The 19,643-nt window shown below is 44.4% G+C and overlaps 1 long non-coding RNA gene across 1 annotated transcript in view; it reads right to left on the reverse strand.

Moving 5' to 3' along the window:
- Positions 1 to 2,136: 2,136 nt before the first annotated feature.
- Positions 2,137 to 19,643, reverse strand: part of LOC137167514 (uncharacterized) — a 30,222-nt gene continuing 12,715 nt past the window's right edge. Inside the window, exons 2-3 of the long non-coding RNA XR_010924130.1 lie at positions 7,258 to 7,375; positions 2,137 to 2,261 (exon numbers count right to left, since the gene is read on the reverse strand). This is a non-coding gene — a long non-coding RNA (uncharacterized lncRNA). The remainder of the gene's footprint in view (positions 2,262 to 7,257; positions 7,376 to 19,643) is intronic.

Here is a 19,643-nt window from a genome sequence, read left to right on the forward strand (position 1 = left end):
GACAAAAATCATCATAGAACCATAGGGGAAACCAACCCCAGCACAGCAAAAATACCTATAAATTGTAGTGAAGGTGGAACTTCAAAAGGTTTGCTCTTTTGATCAGACAAGTATCCAAGAATTCAGATACTCATCTAAAACTCTATCAACCTATGGTCCCCAACCACTGAGCTTCTGTCCCCAAACAATCCTTCCCACCAAACCCTCTATCATAGCAAATAGTATAGGAAATGGAGAGTTAGGAAAGGAGGTAGGTCCACCAGAAGATCTTATTTCATAAAGTGATCTTCAGAATTACGAAACTGATTCATCACTCCTACCTGGTGACATCTTCAAGGGGCAGGGATAGTAGCAGGAGCTGCCCATGACAAGCCAGGGGCAGGGAATAAAATCTACATAAAATATCAAAATGAGTATGCTCCACTGCACAGTTCCATTCGCATCCATCAATTCTTTCCCAAATCTATCAGTTACCAACCCCATGCAGATATATCAATTAATCCATCCACCCATCTATCCTAAAGTAAATCAGCATCTTGTCAGTCTATTCATTTCTATATCCTACAGTAAATATTTGCTGTTTGCATGAAAAGATCCTTGTTTCAGACTACAGACTCTGCAGCAGTCAAGTTCAAACACAAACTACTTGTCACCTCCCCACACTTATATGTTACCGAATTACTGAGCCTCACCTTTGGTCTGCCAATAAGGTCAGTCTCTACTGCCCATTAGCCACCTTTTCCCAAAGTACGTTTGTGCTTTCTCTGGCGCAAAGGCCTGACAAAGACCTCCAAAGCTGATAAAATGCTTCATAAAACTCACTTCTTCCATGATGTCTGCAAAACATTCGGCAGTGGCGACACAGCTGCTGGGCTGAGTCCTGTGCTTATTGCTACATAGAAAGGTGAGGTACCATAAAAGCAAGTGGCATGACTGCACTTTTTGTCCCAGTTTGTAGTTTGCAAATTAGCTTGTCAATTTTTTTATTCTAGTAAAAGACATGTTTTGCTAACATTTCTCTGACTATATCAAAGGCATGGAAACACTTAATTAAAGATATCATTTTACAGACAGACACTGGTGACTGCCTGATATTAAATCAATCAGTTTTAAAAAAACAAATGAATAAAAAGGTACATGACAGCAACTAGAGATTATGCTCCTTTTCCTCCCTCCATGAGTGTCACTGTGAACAAACTATGGTCCTGAATTCAATTGATAAAGGACAACCCTTATCAGGCTCACCTGATCAGCATAGTAAGCACAGAGCTGACAGTGGGCTGAAGAAACAGGCAGTATGCAGCTCCAGTATCCTATGTGTCCATGTAATATTCTTCATTATAGTCTCAGTTGTGATAGAGCACACAGCGAGCAGCTGTGACTGTAGAGATGTACTTTGGTTAGTGTCATTTTGCTCCATATAAGCCATCTCCATCAACTCTCCAGTTCCTCAAAAGCATAACCGGGGTTGTGGAGGGGAAGGGCTTTCATCAACATCCTCCTAACTTGGGAAGCAAAGGACAGACAAGGTCTCCAAGAATCATAGCACAAAAACAGCAAGGATATCTAAAACCTGCCAAATCAAACAAATTTCAAAGATGTTTTCATGCCACCTTTTTTAAATTGTCCTATATTCAGTCAAACAATTTTCTACTTAATTTAAAAATTATTATTATATTAATATATGTAACATAATATGTAATATTACTATATGAATTATTAAACTCTTATATTTTATTAATATTATATTATAATATAATTAATATTTTGGTTTTCAAAATAGGCATTTAAAAACGAATTTATTAATTATTTTAATGTCAGAACTAAAAAGAAACCTCAGCATGTTACTAACCTGGCACCTCAGAACTAGCAATTAAAAAAACACCTTAAGAAATATGAAACAACATGAAAAACCAAACCAACCAACCAAAATCATTTTAAAAGGCCAGTTAGTCTGGTGGTGGTTTGCTTTATTTTTAGTTCAACCTTCAGCTAACTGGAGAAAATTAATCTTAACAATATAATAATAATAATTAAAATTTTAGCTGTGTAAAATATCACGTTCCATATAAAGATATGGAGAAAACATGTTTCATTTATATTTGAAACAGAAAATTTTGGAAATGTCATAGTAACCTTTTAAGATGACAGTTCCAGCAGAAGAACTCTTGACAAGAACTATGCACAATTATGTCAAAGATACATGGAAACCTTCCGTACATCTCAGAGCAGTGACCTGAGCAGCCTCTGTGTAAATGAGCCTGCAAGACAGGAAAAAAAACAGGAAGGTTGGGTTTTTTGACCCTTAATTACAGCATCTGAGGAATAGTTCTTATAAAAGCAGTCTTCTGTATCTGAGGACTCAGTTGTACCTCATTCCATATGTGTGCACAGCAGATCTGATCTGTGCATGGGCTGAGTACAATGGAGTCCTTACATAACCAAGGACTGCTCTGGGCTAGTGTCATTGCTGGCACTAACCTCTCAAAGGGGGTGGAGTGAGAAGCCTGTAGGCTCCACCTTCTCTGCACCAGCCACCTGAACTTAGTTCATACTGCACCCTCGGCAAGGAGATTCAGCAGCTACTCTCCCACAGGGCTCATGGAGGCCTTGTGCCTGTCTCAGGTAATCATTTAAGAGTTAAAGTTGTTCACTGAATGGAAGCGAAGTCTTCTGAGGTTCACCCTTCACCAACAGAAGCCATAAGGACTATGGGGTTGCAGCTTCCATTGACTTCAGATGGAGCTTGGGCAGCACTTCTCTTCTGAAAGTCAGAACACATGCTGTGAGTTCTGATGGGCAAATTCTTCCTTAAGATTTCTTCCTGGTAAGTCCTATAGGGATCCATCCTCTACAACAATTATATTACATGTAAAACAAAACAAAATAAACCACTCTATGTTAAAAGAACATTAGATTTACAAAGTCAGCCACCCAGAAGTTAGGAAAATGCCATAATTGCAGTTGTCCATGCAACCTTAATTCAACCCACTATGATATTGTCTTGAATTACATAATCAGATATTCTGTTTTCCACAGGATTCTTGTTTCTATCACTATAGGGGATGCACCTGCTGTGGATGACTCAGGGTAGTATAATGCAGGAGGCTGTTGGCTCTGGGACTCTGGGCTATTTGCTGCAGTGGTTGGAAAGTGCGTACCTTACTATTTGTAGGTATTGGGCCAGGTAGGTCTAGGCCCATCAAAGCTGGAGGTGCATCCCCTCAAATTAGAGGGAGCAGAGATTGGACCCAGACCACAACTGCATACTGGGGATCACAAATTTAAAAAAAAAAAAAAAAAAAAAAAAGGGGGGGGGGACAGGAGTGAGGTCGAAGGTTGAAAATCAGTGATCCAGATGAGGACACCTCAACATCGCCCACTGCTACTCAAAGGCATCTAAGGAACCAGTGGACCACTGCCCAAAGGAACGCTGTCAAGAAGTGTGACTGGATAAGGGACTGGAAATAGGCCCCACCGTCACAGAGCACTCTCTGCCCCAGCCACCTTCCTCCTCCAGGTCTGATTGATGGCCTCTTGGTCAGCGAAAAGGAAGAGGTTGACAAAAAGGTCCTGTGACTTTGTGGGGTCACAGATGGAGTGTGCATAAATGAGGCAGTGCAGAGAGAAGTGCAGCCAGTACCTCAGTAAGGTCTCCCAATTAAATTAATTGGCAGCATGTGTAAAACAAACAAAATGACGTACTTCACACAACACACAGCCAACTGTGGAACTCGTTGCTAGGGGACATTTTGAAGGCCAAAACTCTGTGTTCAATAAATAAATAAAAATAATTAGATAAGTTCCTGGAGGATAGGTCAATCAATGGCTATTAGCCAGATTGCAACCCCATGCTCTGGGTCTCTCTAAGATTCTGACTGCCAGATGCTGGGATTGGATGACAGGGCATGAAGCACACAATAATTGCCCTGTTCTGTTCATTCTGAAGCATCTGGCATTGACCACTATCAGAAAACAGGATACTGGGCTAGATGGACCATTGATCTGACCCAATATGGCTCTTACCATGTTCTGGAGGAGCTGAAAGAGAGGCTGCAATTTGATGTATGCCAGGATCTCCCTCTCACTGCAGAAGGAACAAGTGCTGTGGGAGTGGGTGAACTGTGCCAGGTATGTACCCATGCTCACAGCTCAGTGGAGGAGCCACCACTTAATATCCCCGGGGGTGGGGGGAGACATGGAACCAGAATGGAGTACAGACTGGCCCACTGGGTCCCCTGCCCTCCTCAGGTTACAGCAGATCCCACCACTTGGTGTCAGGGTGGGACACAAAGGTGAGGAAGAGGATGGCATAAAGCATGAGTGTGTACCTATGTTCTCTGGGTGCAATTCAGAGGCAGACCAGCTGGATGTTGTTCAGCCAACTCAGGTGGCATTTTGGGGGTGGCCTTGGAGACATGCAGGGCAGTGATCTGATGTCAAGTTCTGGAGGGCCAGCAGTGAGAGGAAAGCAAGAGAACCAGGAGGCAAGGCAGCCATCACCTCCTGAAGCACATGAAAGAGGATGCACAGGTTGAACAGCCCCATGCACTGGCTGAGCACCACAGGGTCCACTCTCCAGCACACAAGGGGGACTCCACCACCTGCACACATAGATTGGGTTTCCATAACAGGGATCCTGATAAAAAAAAAACTGACCTGGTCACTGAAACTAGCTTCCAAATGCTGAGCAGGTCCTGATAAAAGAATGGCAGTACAGAGAGGTCTCAGGAGACCTCTTGTGCACAGAAAAAAAGAGCTGCCTGGTCATACCAAAGACCTCCAAGATGGTGAAACAAGGCATGAGACTGCAAGCTCCGTGATGAACTACCTGCTCTGTAAAGGAGTCTCTACAAGGTCTGCAGCCTGAAAGCATGGACCTGGCTGTGGATGCAGACTATTCCCTGCCCACCCTCACTCAGGAGGCGGCTCAGGACACCCACAGAGACGTGCAGAAAAACTCCAAGATCTTCTTCTGGTACCATCCAGGGTTCCTGTGGGATGGTTCAGAGTGTCGAACTGGTGCAAATCTGACAGGATCAGCTGGTTGATCACAAGCACCCTTGCAAGAAGGGAAAGGCATGAGAGCAGCCCCATCCACCTTTGCAATTGGTCAGATACCCTGGCCTCTAGGTCAATTCAATTCTCCAAGGAGGAGGGATTGGTGGAAGAAAGGTACACTTCCAGACAGAGCAGTGGACGTGTGTCCCACTGGATGGCAGAAAGCATGAGTGAGAGGGAGCCCACATGGCACCTATCCCCCACCATCAGGCCAGAGCTCTTGACCCAGTTGAGCCAGGTAGGAGAGGCAGCCGAACAGATGTCTTGGAAAGCATCCACCCACGCCAGGTCTCCCAGGTCCTGGGTCACAAGAAGCATGTTATTGGCATACGCCAACAGGACCATCCACAAGTCCAGGTCCCAAAGCACCAACTCCATCCCTTCTTCTGGAGGCAAAAGAGAAAGGGCTTGGTATAGAGGTGGCAAGACAGCAGCCAGCCCTGATGTACCCCTCGACCAGAGATGACAGGTTCGGTCAAGGCCCAGATGAGCTTGACCAGACACTCCTCACGAGGCATACAGCACCCAAAGAAACCCCATCAAGTGGGGCCGGAAGCCAAAATCCGAGGGAGTGCCCATGAGATATCCATGATCCACCTTGTCAAATGCTGTCTCCATGTCCAGGTCCAGGGAGATGAGTGACAGACCATTCCTACATATGCTAGATAAAGGAGGGTCCCAGATCGGACGGATGTTATTGAAAAAGATTAAAAGATGATAATTGCCAAATCTGGTAAGATTTTACAGGAATAGCAAAAAGCACATTCATGACACAAAGGCCACCCCTCTATCAAATGTCTAGCTCCTACTCCAAAACATGAGGGCCCTAGAGCTCCTCAATAAACAAGTCAGGAAAATATGTTTAACACTGTAAAACAATTGGCTGAATTTTTTTTAAAATAAAACATCTGGGGCAGACTCCTAGCATGAACCATTTCAGCTCAATTAGTTAAAGTTTGACAAAAAGAAACTAAAAATGGGCATTTGAATGGGAAATATTGGGCTACCAGCCCTGAATAATGAAGAAGCTATGGGGACTGTGGAAAATAAACTAAAATGTCAGGAATACTCACGTGATAACCAAATCTACATCACCTTCAGAGGAGATAGAAAGAGAACCATCTCCTAGTTATTCAAGATCCTGGTTAGGATAAGCAACTCAGTGCAAACAGCTGGCTAAAACTGAACCCCAAAAAACTAAGGTGATGATGGCAGGGTAAAGGGAGCATTTAAAACTCGCTACCTTCCTAACCTCAACCCTCCACTGACAAAGTCCACCCTCATATTGTTAGGACTCCCTGCAGTCTCAGTGTTCTCCTAGGCTCCTGTTTTCTCCTGTGCCTAGGTACCAAAACAGTCACAGCCATGAAAAACACCATTTTTCATCTATGACTGGCAAGGAGACTGCACTTCTTCATGCCGGATTTGAGCTTAGCCATTGGGATTTATACATTCCTAACCTCTTGGTCTGATTACTGTAATATACTGTACTCAGGAAAGAAGTTGATGACCTTAAAAAAGTTACAGTTGGATCAGAACACAGCACATCATACACAACGTACACAACATAAGATGCCAAAAGCACATTAGCCAGTGTCCTGCTTTCTCACTGGGTCCACATGGAATTCAAGGTTTCAGTCCTCATCTTCAAAACTCCTCATAGGATTGACTCATTATGCAATCATGACCTCTCAAGTCACCTACATTACCTTTAAGAGTGAAACTCATGTGTGCAAGAGACAGAACTTTCTGAGTAACTGGCCTACAAATATAGAACTTAGTCCCACTAGAGGTCAGGATGCAAAATGCTAAGCCCTCTTCTTGATCCTAGATTTCCCATGCCACCCTGCACTACCACCACTGCACACACACACAGACACCAATCTAGCCACTGTTGCTAGGAGGAACAAAGAGAAATCTTTCTTTATATATATTTCATAAACTTGGGAGACTCCCAACAGACAACAGATGAGTGAATTATATACATTTAGAAAAGAAAAAAATACGCTAAGATAGATTTTACTGTAGAATAGAAGTGAGTGAAAGTCATCATCATAAGGCTGCTCAATGATTATGTAAAACGAGTTTAATATTTCAGTCCAGTTTCCAGTAGACAAGTGTTGATATGACAAACCATAAACACAATAATTGACAACCTTGAAAGACTGAATGGACATAGTGATTGACTGTGTTTACCTCCACGCTTGATTCCTTTAAGTTAGGTTTGAGGTATCTTGATTGGGCCGTGCAGGTAACCTTCATGCTGCTGTGGATAGACAGACGACATCAAACTCCAGTGCTGACCATCTGCCACCTTATACAAAACACAAAAGTCACAAAAACAATTTAAAAGAAAATTGTGTGGGCAGGAAATTTGTGTGGGCAGGAAACTTGGCGTTATACTTTTAGTTTGCAAAATGCTATTAGATTTGTTACTGCAAACACATTAAATACAGTGACACAATGCAATATTTTTACTTACTCTTATATGAAAAGCAATTTGGTCTAAGTGGGACAAGCCCTTAAACCTCACAGGATACATTTTTCAGTAATTAGGGTGACAGCACTGGAATAAGAATGTCAAAACAAAGAACACTGGTATAAGAAAAAATAAAGATCCTCTCTACTTCCCCAGCTAATGCATATTTTCCATTCATCTAGTCTCCAATTTATGCTGATGAGTAACCCACTTTCATAACTTTTAGGCCAAACCAATACAATCATCATACCTATTCTTTAAGCTTATTTTTCAGCCTTGATTTCCTGATATCTGCATGCATTAGAGAAGGTCACTAGTCCTATTTGTTTTCTTTCAAGTGATATATACTATTTATTTTGGTTTATTAAAAGAGCTTATCCTATACTATATTCATTAAAAATAATGGATCAGTATCCACTATACCCCACCACCATAAATAAAATCCCCTCATTCCTACTTCAATCAACCCATCTTGGCAGAAAAAGTCTGAGAATCATATGCAGGTCTGGTAGTGCAGCATATCATTAAGATCGCCTGACACTTCTAATTATAAAATCCTGTTTTCAGTTGCTTATAGCTTTGCCAAACGTAACTGTTTGGGCAGAAGTTTTCCATGCTGAGTGTCTGCTTCAGGCTGAATTATTATGGAAAATTTCAGCCAAAAGCATTCACCTGTTTCTGGAAACAAGGCTAGGAAAAAATACGTTCTTTTGCCCACATTAAAAAATTTCATAGGATCTTTTCTATGAGGAGCTCAACTAGCATCCACATGATTTGGAGCAGAGATGTGAAATTTGGCAGGGGACTTCCTTTGGATGAGGGTTGTGTTTTCTGATGCTCCTGATCTACCCAAATTGGTCAAATTATAAACCTTTGAAAAAAATGCAGTTTCTTCGAGGAGTGTCCCTTTGGATACTCCACTTCGGGTGATGGTGTGTCCCTGTGCCTTCGATTGGAGAATTTCAGCAGCAGTGCTCATCTGGGTTGTGAATGTGCTGTCCCTGTTTCGCGCTATTGTTGGCACCTTACCTAGTGTGTGCGACCAGACCCTCAGTTCCTTCTTAAGTCCATCCTCCGCCTGAGATGCACCTCCCAGCAGTGTGAAAACCAATAGCTTTATTTAATGCTTACAGCAGTTTGTTAGAGTAGTTGTTAGTATAATAGTTAGATTTACTTACCCTCTTCTTCCCTGTTTATTTTTTCAAAAAACAAAACAAAACCCAAAACATATATTTTTCCTATCCTTAATTTGAGCAATGCCTGGTTCACCGGACTTCAAGTGCTGCCTTTCCTGCTGTCAGACGGTCACTCTGAATGTGTCTAATGCTTAGGTGAGATACATATTCCATAAAAGTGCTCTTACTGCAGCAACTTAAAGGCTTGCACCAGGAAGGATGGAGACCTGCATCTCAAAGTTATTCAAGTCACTACACCCGGCATCTGATCCTGGCCAACAGACCCCTCCCCCTCCCCCCCCGAACAGCAATCTCCACAGACTTCACCCTCTTCACAGAGGGAAGCTCATTCCTCCAAAAAAGCAGCGAGGAAAAGAGCATCAACTTCTCCCTTGAAGGAGCCACCAAAAAATAAACGGTTTCCGGCTCACACTGTCTCCTTGGTACGGACTGCACTGTGGCTGAGTACATACGAGGCACCAGGATCTCCGGTACCATATATGCCATGACAACCAGAGACCCCAAGCAGTCAGGCTTGGAGTCAAGAGGCAAACAAAGGACCATCTCCTCTGCTACGGCATTGACAGAACTGCTTAATAATACTGCATACTGATGCTCCCCACAGACTGTGGCACCACCACCTACCCCAATAGTGCAGAGCACCCAGATGTTGGCACCAGCCACTTTGGTGCCAAATCAATTGGCACCGCACCATTTCCTGCAGCACAAGAACTTACTTGTCTCACCGATGCCAGAATCTCCACTCTTCAGTACCTATGTCTCCCAGGTACCATGTCAACTTGCTTCACCTTTGTTTTTTAGTGAGGAGGAAGATAATGAGAAGGAGGGTGATTTTTCATTACACCACTCCTCTCCTATTCATCCAACTGCAACCTTAGGACCACTTGTACAGCTGAAACCTCATCACAGGTATGGTAGGCCTGGTATGGCCACCCATGCATGCCTCCGCCAATGGCATTTCCCACACAGTGGCCTTATTGGAACCCCAGACCTGCATACAGGAGGCATGCTGTAGGCCCCGGCATGCTGTAGGCCCCGGAGTTCCTACAGGGAGAGGATTAAATCTCCCCCACCACCCTCCATGACTGCTCAGTCAGAGCCCCCTGTGGAAAGTTCTGAGGAACAGGAGGTGGCCCTGGAACAGGACATGACACTACCATCCAATATCTCCTCCTTTTCTCCAGATGCGGCTATAATGCCTCCACCACCCACTGCTGCTGACAACTTCAAACCTTTTCAGGATCTCTTCAAAAGAATTGCTGACTCTATAGAGATCCCTCTAGAGGAGGTCCCAGAGTCCCAAAATAAGTTACTGGACATTCTGCAAACCACATCGGCAAAAAAAAATAGTGCTTCCAATAAATGAAGCACTTATAGAGGCAGCCAGAAACATATGGCAGACCCTAGCAACCATAACACCCACCCCCAAGAGAGCTGATAAAAAGAATTACATCCCCTCAAAAGGGGTGGGCTTTTTATTTTCCCACCCAGCACCAAACTTTTTAGTCACTGATGCAGTCAACCAGCATGGTAAACAACACCAATTTAAATCTACCCCCATATGACAAGAAATGGAAACAACTAAACCTTTTTCACCACAAGGCCTACTCATCACTGACCATCCCTCGTTTTGGACACTGTTCCACCCCTTTCTAATTAGCGTGGAACACTATCGCCACTCTATCGCCACGGACAAATGGGTCTTAGAAATAATCCACACAGGGTACTCAATACCATTTATCTTCATCCCCTCATTCATGCTCCCTTTCTATCCCTCTTCAGAGACCCTTCTCACAAACATCTTCTATGGCAAGAAGTGAACCACTGTCTACATCTGGATGCCATGAAACAGGTACCATCACAACACAGAATGAAGGGATTTTATTCTCACTACTTCTTAACCCCGAAGAAGATTTCTCAGATTTCCTCTGGGAACAGATTACCAATATAAAGTTCTGCCATGGGTGTTCTCCAGAATTCTTGTGGTAGTGGCAGTGCACTTCTACAAGTAAGGAGAATAATATTCCCTTATCTGGATGATTGTCTACTAAAAGCCCCCAATTGGGCAGACACCCTCAATGTTACTCACAGTACAATCACCTTTTTTTTGCGACTAGGATTATAGCTAAACATACAAAAATCAACTTGAAACCCCATACAGAAATTGGACTTTCTAATATCAACAGTCGGGGCCCCTCTCAATTCTCTGGAGGTTAAAGCATCACTACCATCAAACAGGTTTATCACTATAACCAATCTGATCTCCTAAGCACTGAACAATCCACACATATCAGCATGAATCTGCCTCCAACTATTAGGTCATATAGCGGCAACCAAATTCATGGTACGACATGCATATTTTCACATGTACTGTCTTCAGGGCTGGCTAAGAACCGTCTACATACCACACAAACACAGCCTAAACAGACACCTCATAATGCCGATCAAAGTCAAAGACTCTACATTGGTGGACATTATATATATATATATAATATATGAGAGTGAGAGTAAGAGTGTGTGTGTGTGTGTCACTTCACAGAGACTTCACCTTCAATGGTTCTTACAACCAATGCCTCCTTGATGGGCTGGGGTGCTCATCTACAGCACCACACAATTCAGGAGAGGAGGTCTCCCTCCGAGACACTGTTACACATAAATCTCCTGGAAGTGCACGCAGTTCACAGCATGTGCTTGCACTTCCTGCCAGAACAAGACTACATGGGTAATGTCGTCAGGCATTCCCTGGTATTCTACCCTGACAGAGCTAAGCCTTAAGAAAATCACAAATGCTTTTCATTTCCACTGAGGAAAAAGGAAAAAATTGGTTGTAACTATTTTCAAACAGAGACTAGCTAAATGAATTTCAGGGTGTATCTGCCTGCAACCCCCATTGGGGATCTGAACTCAATCTACCAGATCCCTGTCGACTTCAATAGGCTTTCTAAACAAAATACTGATTATGGACATATGTAGAGCAGCCACTTGGGCCTCTGCACACGTGTTTACAAAACACTACGCAATTGTCCAGAGTTCAAGATCAGACACATTGCTAGATCTTACACTGTTATCATTTACACATGCAACTCCAAAGCCCATTCCATCCACTGGGACACTGCTTGACAGTCACCTGAAGTGGAGCACCCACAGGACACTCCTTGAAGAAGAAGAGGTTACTCACCCTGTGAAGTAACTGAGGTTCTTCGAGATGGGTGTCCCTCGGGGTGCTCCACTACCCACTCTCCTCCCCTCAATTTTGGAGCCCAATTTGTGTACATATGGTAGAGGAGAAACAGAGGGGAGTCTGGTCGTGCACGCTAGATAAGGTGCTAACAGCAACATGAGACAGGGACAGAGCATGTGCAACCCAGATGAGCACGGCTGCTGAAATTCTCTGATCAAAAGCGCAGGGACACTGCATCACCTGAAGTTTTGGTTAAGGGGAATAGAGTTTAAATAATGTATCTCTTTACTGGACCCAGTTGCTGATTGGGAGCCAGACACTGAAATGCAATAAAGGGGCTGTGTATTTCTTGCTGTAGCTTCTTGATAACCTGGCTTGGAAATCAGGAGCATTGTTTGTGTCTGGTTCGTGAATCTAACTGCAGTGTTAACCACCAGTTTTGGAAAATCTGCTTTCCTTTTGCAGCCTGCCCTGATCTTGGCATTTTCAGGTAGGCTAATCTAGGCACAGAAAGGTCACACGTGAAGGTGGAGAACAGATCAAGAGGAATCCAAGAGGGACAAACTAGGACTGAGAGAGCCTGGAAGTGAAGGGGAGAGATTGGGACTCATATGGATAAACCCAGGAGGGATATCAGGACTGGCTGGGCAAGGAGATAAGAACTGGGTTTAGATGCCGAAGAAGTGGAGAGAGGGACTGGGATGAGGAGCCAGGTGTGGGAAAGAGAAAGGACTGGGATACAGATAGGTTGGAGGAGAGCAAGCAGGAGGTATCAAGCTTGGAGGGAACAGGCAAAAAAGTCTGAGACTACTAAAGCACTTTCCATCCAGAGCCTGGAATGGAACCCATGATTTCTGAGTCTCAACATTCCTTTGCTGTCAGCAAATACTTGTAAAACCTATTAGCAAAGGGTGTTTCTCATCTCCTTCTACTACTGATCCACACAGAGAATGACTATATACTATTGCTAACAATTACTCCACTAGCTCAAGTGGCAGAGACGTCTGTGCTGCAGATCTGAAGGCTCCAACCCTGATGATGAATCATTTGGGTGTCAATATGATGTTACATAACAGTACTTCTGTTTTTTCAGTATGCTTTGTGGCTGATGGCCGGCTTCCCTCAGTGGGTCTCACACCTTCCTGCTTGTAGTGGGCCAGGAAGTTGCCCGTCACCCCGCCTTCCCAGGGGAGGGGGTAGGGACCCGGGCCCATCCGCTCCTCCGGGTCCCAGCCCAGGGGCCCTATGAGAAGCAGCTATGTGCTGCTGGTACTGCTTTCCAGACGGCACACTCTTCCCCTGGGCTAATTTTCCCCCTCCTTCAGTCCTTCTGGCTTCTTGAGCCGGTACCTTCCTCCTCACTGCTCCACCACAGCACTCTGCTCTCCAGTCTGTTCCTCTGCACAGCTCCGTACTCCTATCAGCACAGCACTCCTACTTCCTCCAGCTCATGCCCTGTGTGTTTGGGGCGGAGCCCTTTTATGGAGCACCTGGCTGATCCTTAATCAGCCTCAGCTGCTCCTAATTGCCCCCCAGTGGCTCTGAGTTAGTCAGCAGGGAACAAAGCCCGGAGCATTCTGGGGCTCACGCCCGCCCACCTTTCCTAGTTTACAAATAGGAGCACTCTTCTATTGCCTTCTGACTTCACCATATCACAGCTTTTTAGAAACCTAGGTAATTACACGCAAACAAACCCAAACACAAAACAAAAAAACCCTCATCTCTATATTAAAACATCATCATTAAGGTCAAAAGTCAAACAAAAGAAGCAATACAATTCAGGTTTTCTGTGAAAGCTTAATTTGGCCCCTTTGTGCATATTATGTATATTATGATACCATCTTCATTTACATGATCATATACACACAGACACACACATATATTTCCCCAAACAACATCCTCCTTTTATTTATTTTTTTTTTAAAAAGGTCATGGCTAAAATTTTCAAAAGTGCCTAATTAACTTAGGCTTCTACATCATTTGGATACTTTTTAATTTTTTAGTCCATATCAAACGCAAATACTAGGTTATATATGGGTCCGAGTTTGCTTTGATAATATTTGAAATGAAACAAACTAGAGTTTCTTGATAAACTAAAAACAGAGGTGTTAATTAGAATTCCAAACACTTCCTTCTCACCTTTTTTCCATTTCGCATAAAAAAACAAAAAGAACTAGGAAAAAAAAAAAACCCAGGTAATTAGAGAAATCTAAACCTGCTCTACTCTACTCCCGTTGCTGAGCTCTAGTGCCTGGGACAAAAATGTATTTGACAGAAGACTAACTATAGGAGTTATTAACATTTAATTTACTAATGTTGAGGGATTGTCCCCTCTGGAGATCTTAATATAGCATGTTAAATGACTCTTCCCCAGAGTCTCTCTGTTCTAACCCAGCTTCATGCACCCGCTGACCCTCTGAGGTCTGTAGGAAGAGAACCCTGCTCCTGCAGACCTATATAGATCTGTGCGGGTGGGGTCTGGAGAGAGCAGGATACTGGGGGTAAGGAGGAATCTAAGTCATTCCCTTCCCTTTCTGTGGCCTTATTGAGATCTGCAGGAGGGAGCACTTCAGTGAGCTTTATGAGGCTTACTGGACCACCTCTTGAGACTTAGGAAGCTTAACAAATTCACCCCCAAATCTGAAGCCAGGTCTACACTACAGAGTTAGGTCAATGCAAGGCAGCTTACGTTAACCTAGCTGTGGAAGTATCTTCACGTAAATTTGGCTCCTGCCAACATATGTGCCTCTCTATGCCAACTGAACACCACCACCTTTCTGAGCAGTGTAACTCAGGGTCAATGTAATTAGGGTGATGCAGTGTCAGTGTAGATACTGCATTGCTTACATCGACTATTACTTGCCTCCAGATGCTGTCCCATAATACCTCGTACTGTCTGCTCTGGGCACTGTTGTGAACTCTGCTGCCTTGATAGGAAGCCGTCACCCCCTTTAAAACTCTGTGAATTTTTTAAATTCCTTTTCCTGGTTGCTTAGCTTGGTGAACACACCTAGCAGCTCTCCATTGCTGAGTACACAGGAGGTGTTGGATCTCCTGGTCCTGTGGGGAGAAGAGGCTGTGCATGCACAGCTCTAAGCCAACCGTAGAAACACGGACATCTATGAGCAGATTGCTCAGGGGATGCAGGAGAAGGGCTACAACATGGATCAGTAGCAGTGCCATGTAAAATCCAAGGAACTGCGGCAGGCATACCAGAGGGCTATCAATCAATCTGATGCAGAGCCACAGACCCACCTATTTTACAGAACTGTATTCCATCCTTAACAGAGACTCCATCTCCACTGCCAAGAGCACAGTGGATACCTCTGAGAAGCCAGAGTCACAGACCCCTGCCGTGAAGAGCGAGGAGGAGGAAGTGGATGAGGAAGAGGAGTATGGGGAACAAGCGACTGAGGGATCCAACAGCAAGTCAGGACCTGTTTTTGACCTCCCACCCCCCAGTCCAGCCAATCCCAATAGTCAAGCACAGGTGAGTCTAATGCAGAGGAAGAAACCTCTGGAAAGTATGCTCTTTACTTTGAAATTACAGGGATGGTGTCCCCAAAGTAGCAGGACATACTTTTTGATTTGCTCATTTTTACTTGTGCTAGAAGAGGTACTGGACCAACCAAGAGAGGTACAGATGCTATCTGCTTTTCATTCCCTTCTAGGGTTATACAGTGGGCGCCATGCAGAGCAGTTTGTTTATGTACACCAGATATCCCATTAATCATTTGTACAGTTCTCAATGAAACTTTCATGGAGGTACTCCACAATTCTCTGACAAAGGTTTCTGGAGAGGGCTGCCTACTGTCTTCCACAGTGGTAGGACGCGTCCCGATACCACTCAGCAACTACTTCAACAGCCACCATTGCAATACATAGGTTTGCAGTATATGGGCCTGGGTTTCATGGGGATACCAGCAGCAGCTGTGCTTTTCTCTGCCTCTGTTATCCTCAGGAGTGAGAACAGCTAAAATCACCATGACCTATAGGAAATGGTGCTAGTATTCAGTTCCATTGCCCTATAAAACTAAATCATGCTAGCAAGCTATTCCCCCTCATTTCCCCAACTCCCCACTCCAATGGCCATACTCACCATGGCTGGTGCTGTGACTGGCACCATGCTCTATCAATTCCAAGCAGATGTGAGAATGTGAGACTTACAACTTTTGGGGATCAAGGAGAGTGAGTTCAGCATCCTACATTTTGATTTCTAACATGAATACACTGAAAATGGTACCTGTGTGTGTTGTACCTGCAGCTGCTGACATTGTGGCCTTCAGGTTCTCCCCCTCCACACACACGGAATGCCTGAGCCGATGAGAAAGAAGATGACTTGGAATGACATGTTCCAGGAGATCCTGAAAGCATCAGAGAACAAGACCAGGGCCTGGAGGGACACCTTTGCAGACAGCATGGACAAGGATAGAGTGGAGAGGAGAAAAGTAGAGGAAAAGGAGGGGGATGTGCAGTAGGAGATGCTTACGCTTCTCAGACAGCAAACAGAGATGCTGCAGACTGGTAGACCTGCAGGGTCAACAATCCCATGCTTGCCCCCTCTTCAGCCCATAGAGAACGCCAATTGGGACCTCCCTACACCCCTCCTCAACATTCTATGTGCTATCAGGGGCTGGTGCACTACCCTTACCACTCTACTCTGGGGGACATTAAAGACAATCCTAGCTTCACATACACTGACCTGTGAAAGCCACAGCTGGCGTGTGTGTACCTGAAACGGAGATGAGTGATCTTTCCCTTTCATAAGTTCCGTTCCCTTCATTTATTAAGTTTTACTAGGTTCTAAATGTTTGTAGTTGCCTGGTTCATGTTACAGATTCTATTTTTTAGATAATTTATCTTTATTAGTTCACAACATATGGTGGTTGGTGCTGAGCAGGTCTGAGAGCGATCAATATCCTGTTACTTCCCTGTGTCACAGAACCCATAACATAGCTCACAAAAAATATGAATAGGTGCATGGACAATGTTATATTCCTACATACACACCAATCACCTACAAGATTCATTCCGGGCCACAAAAGAGCAAGGCCACAACAGCAACACACACTACTCCAGCTCAGTATTAACATGGTTTTTCCAAGCCTCCCTGAGCTGTATAACTCTGCGTTAAGCTCTACTAATAACCCTTGAATCTGGCTGTTCAAATTCAGCACACAGCCACTCCACTTCCGCCTTCACCCTGGCGGAAACTTTTCCACCTTTGCTTCAAATATCACGCATGACGCAGCAGGCAACTATAACCATTGAGGTTTTTTTTTCTCACTGAGAACCAATCTTGTATGTAAAGAACACCCGAGACACTTCAAATGACCAAAGACACATTCAACTGTAATTCGACACCTGCTGAGCCTGGAGTTCAAGAGCTCCTTGGTGCTGTCCAGGTGGCTGGTGTACGGCTTCATGAGCCAGGGGAGCAAGGAGTAGGCTGGGTTGCCCAGGATCACCATTGGCATTTCAACATTCCCAATGGCAAGCCACTGGCTGGGAAAGTAGGTACCCGCTTGCAGCTTTCTGAACAGCCCTGTGTTCTTAAAGAGGCACACATCATGCACCTTCCCTTACCAGCCCACACTGATGTCAGTAAAGCATCCCCAGTGATCCATGAGTGCTTCCATAACCATAGAAAAGTAGCCCTTTCTGTTGATGTACTCTGTGGCAAGATGGCCTGGTTTTAAAATAGGGATCTGAGTGCCATTTATCACCCCACTGCAGTTCAGGAAGCCCATTGCTGCAAAACCATCCACTGTGTCCTTCATATTGCCCAGAGTCACAGTCCTGTGTAACAGGAAGCAATTAATGGCCCTGCACACTTGCATGACAATGGACCCTACAGTGGATTTCCTGAATCTAAAATGATTCCCAACTGACCAGTAGCAATCTGGCATTGAAAGTTTCCACAGTGCTATCACCACTTGCTTCTCACCTGTCAGTGCAGCTCTCATTTCAGTATCCCTGTGCTAGAGAGCTGGGGCAAGTTTGGCACACAGATCCAGAAAACGTGGCCTTGTGCATCCAAAAGTTCTGCAGCCACTGCTTGTCATCCCAAGCCTGCATGACAATGTGATCTCCCCCCCGTCAGTGCTTGTTTCTCAGGCCCATAACCAGTGTTCCACCATCTCTAGCTGCTCCATGAATGCCACCAACAAACTTGAATTGTTTCTTTCTACATCCCACAGCAATCTAGCCCCCGCAGCTCCTCCAGTGGCTCTGCAAACACAGCAGGATCAGGTGCTCTGTGCTTGGAATGCTCATGACAATAGCGCAGAGCTGTGCAGGCTCCATGCTTCTGTCAGACACCGAGAAAGGACACACGAGTTTGTGGGACTCTGACAAAAAGGCATGAAATATTATTGGCTGCAGATGAAATTATGGGATGGAGATTATGAAATTATGGGGATTGGAAATTGACCCCAGGTCCCATCACCCATGTGACTTGTTTTGGACCCATAAGGCATTGCAAGAACTTACCAAAAGGGTCTGAGCTGAAAGGTGGTGAGTTGCACAGCGAGATACCTTCCCATGGTGCACTGCATTCTGCATTGATACAAATGCTCCTGATGAGGATGTGCACCACCAACACAAGGAGCAAGTCTGTACATATACAAGCAATTTAATAACTGCCGCAGCTGTATGCTGATGGAACTTACGTCAACATAATTTTGTAGCTTGGACATGGCCTGAGGCTCCTTCTGGGATCTTCCTGACTCCTTCAAATCTTAAGGCTCACTGGAGGACCACCAGCTGCTCTGAGATTTAAGAGGCTCTTTCGAGGTGGCCCAGACCACCTTATGTCTCATCCATTTTCTAGTCTCAGACACTTGGAATGTTACTCAACTGGAGCCTTTTAGTCCAATAAGTTAAAGATGTACAGCTGGTATCAACTGAAGGAACAGTCACCCACATCCTCCGCTCTCATTAACACCCCTATCTACATTTCATAGTAGGAAAGAAAAACAGGAATGCTGTGAAACCCTGCATTGGAGAGCCTTCAGAACTCCATACTACCCCTCAACTGCCATACTGAAAAGCAACTTTATCTGTACCTGCTGTGGACTGCAGATCCATCATCACCATCTTATAATCAATGGTAGCAGATAGATCTAAAAATGCCCACATGGTCATTTGGTCTCCATTCGCTTACCAAAAGGTGATCATCAACAAATGCAACTAGCACAGTTTTTTTTTCTACACTCAGACCTAAAATCAGAATGACTGGCCTAAAAAAACAGAGGACTCCAGATTAAGCTGGGGCTGTCTTGTCACAACCTTCTCAGTATTTGATTCCTTGCTAAAAAAAAAGAGAGGCCTGAGACAAGGCAGCAACAGGTACGATTGCTAGTGCCTGAAGATGGTTTTAAAAGTAAGGACCCAACACTTTATAAGAAGCAATCATACTGATATCCTGAAGGCCGACAGTGATGATCACTTCTGTGATGATTTGGGAGGCTTGTCTTTGTACAGCTTATGAATTCTGATTGTTCCAACACTCAGTGTAGTAATACATAGCGTTTCTAAAATCAATGGGCTGACAAGAACCCTGTCACATAAAACACCCCCAGTTTGGAAGAAACAACCAAAGAAACAAAAGAAGTTAACATGACTGTTCTTGCAGGACAATGGGTATTACACTAAGGAGGAGCAATAAGAATCTAGTTACTCCAGGTGGTCTGCAGGAAGGAGAGGCTGGAGGCGTGGAAATTTC

The sequence above is a fragment of the Emydura macquarii genome, unplaced genomic scaffold, assembly GCF_026122565.2.
Source record: "Emydura macquarii macquarii isolate MOO-44397 ecotype Brisbane River unplaced genomic scaffold, CSIRO-AGI_Emac_v2 contig_320, whole genome shotgun sequence".
Lineage (NCBI taxonomy): Eukaryota > Metazoa > Chordata > Testudines > Chelidae > Emydura > Emydura macquarii.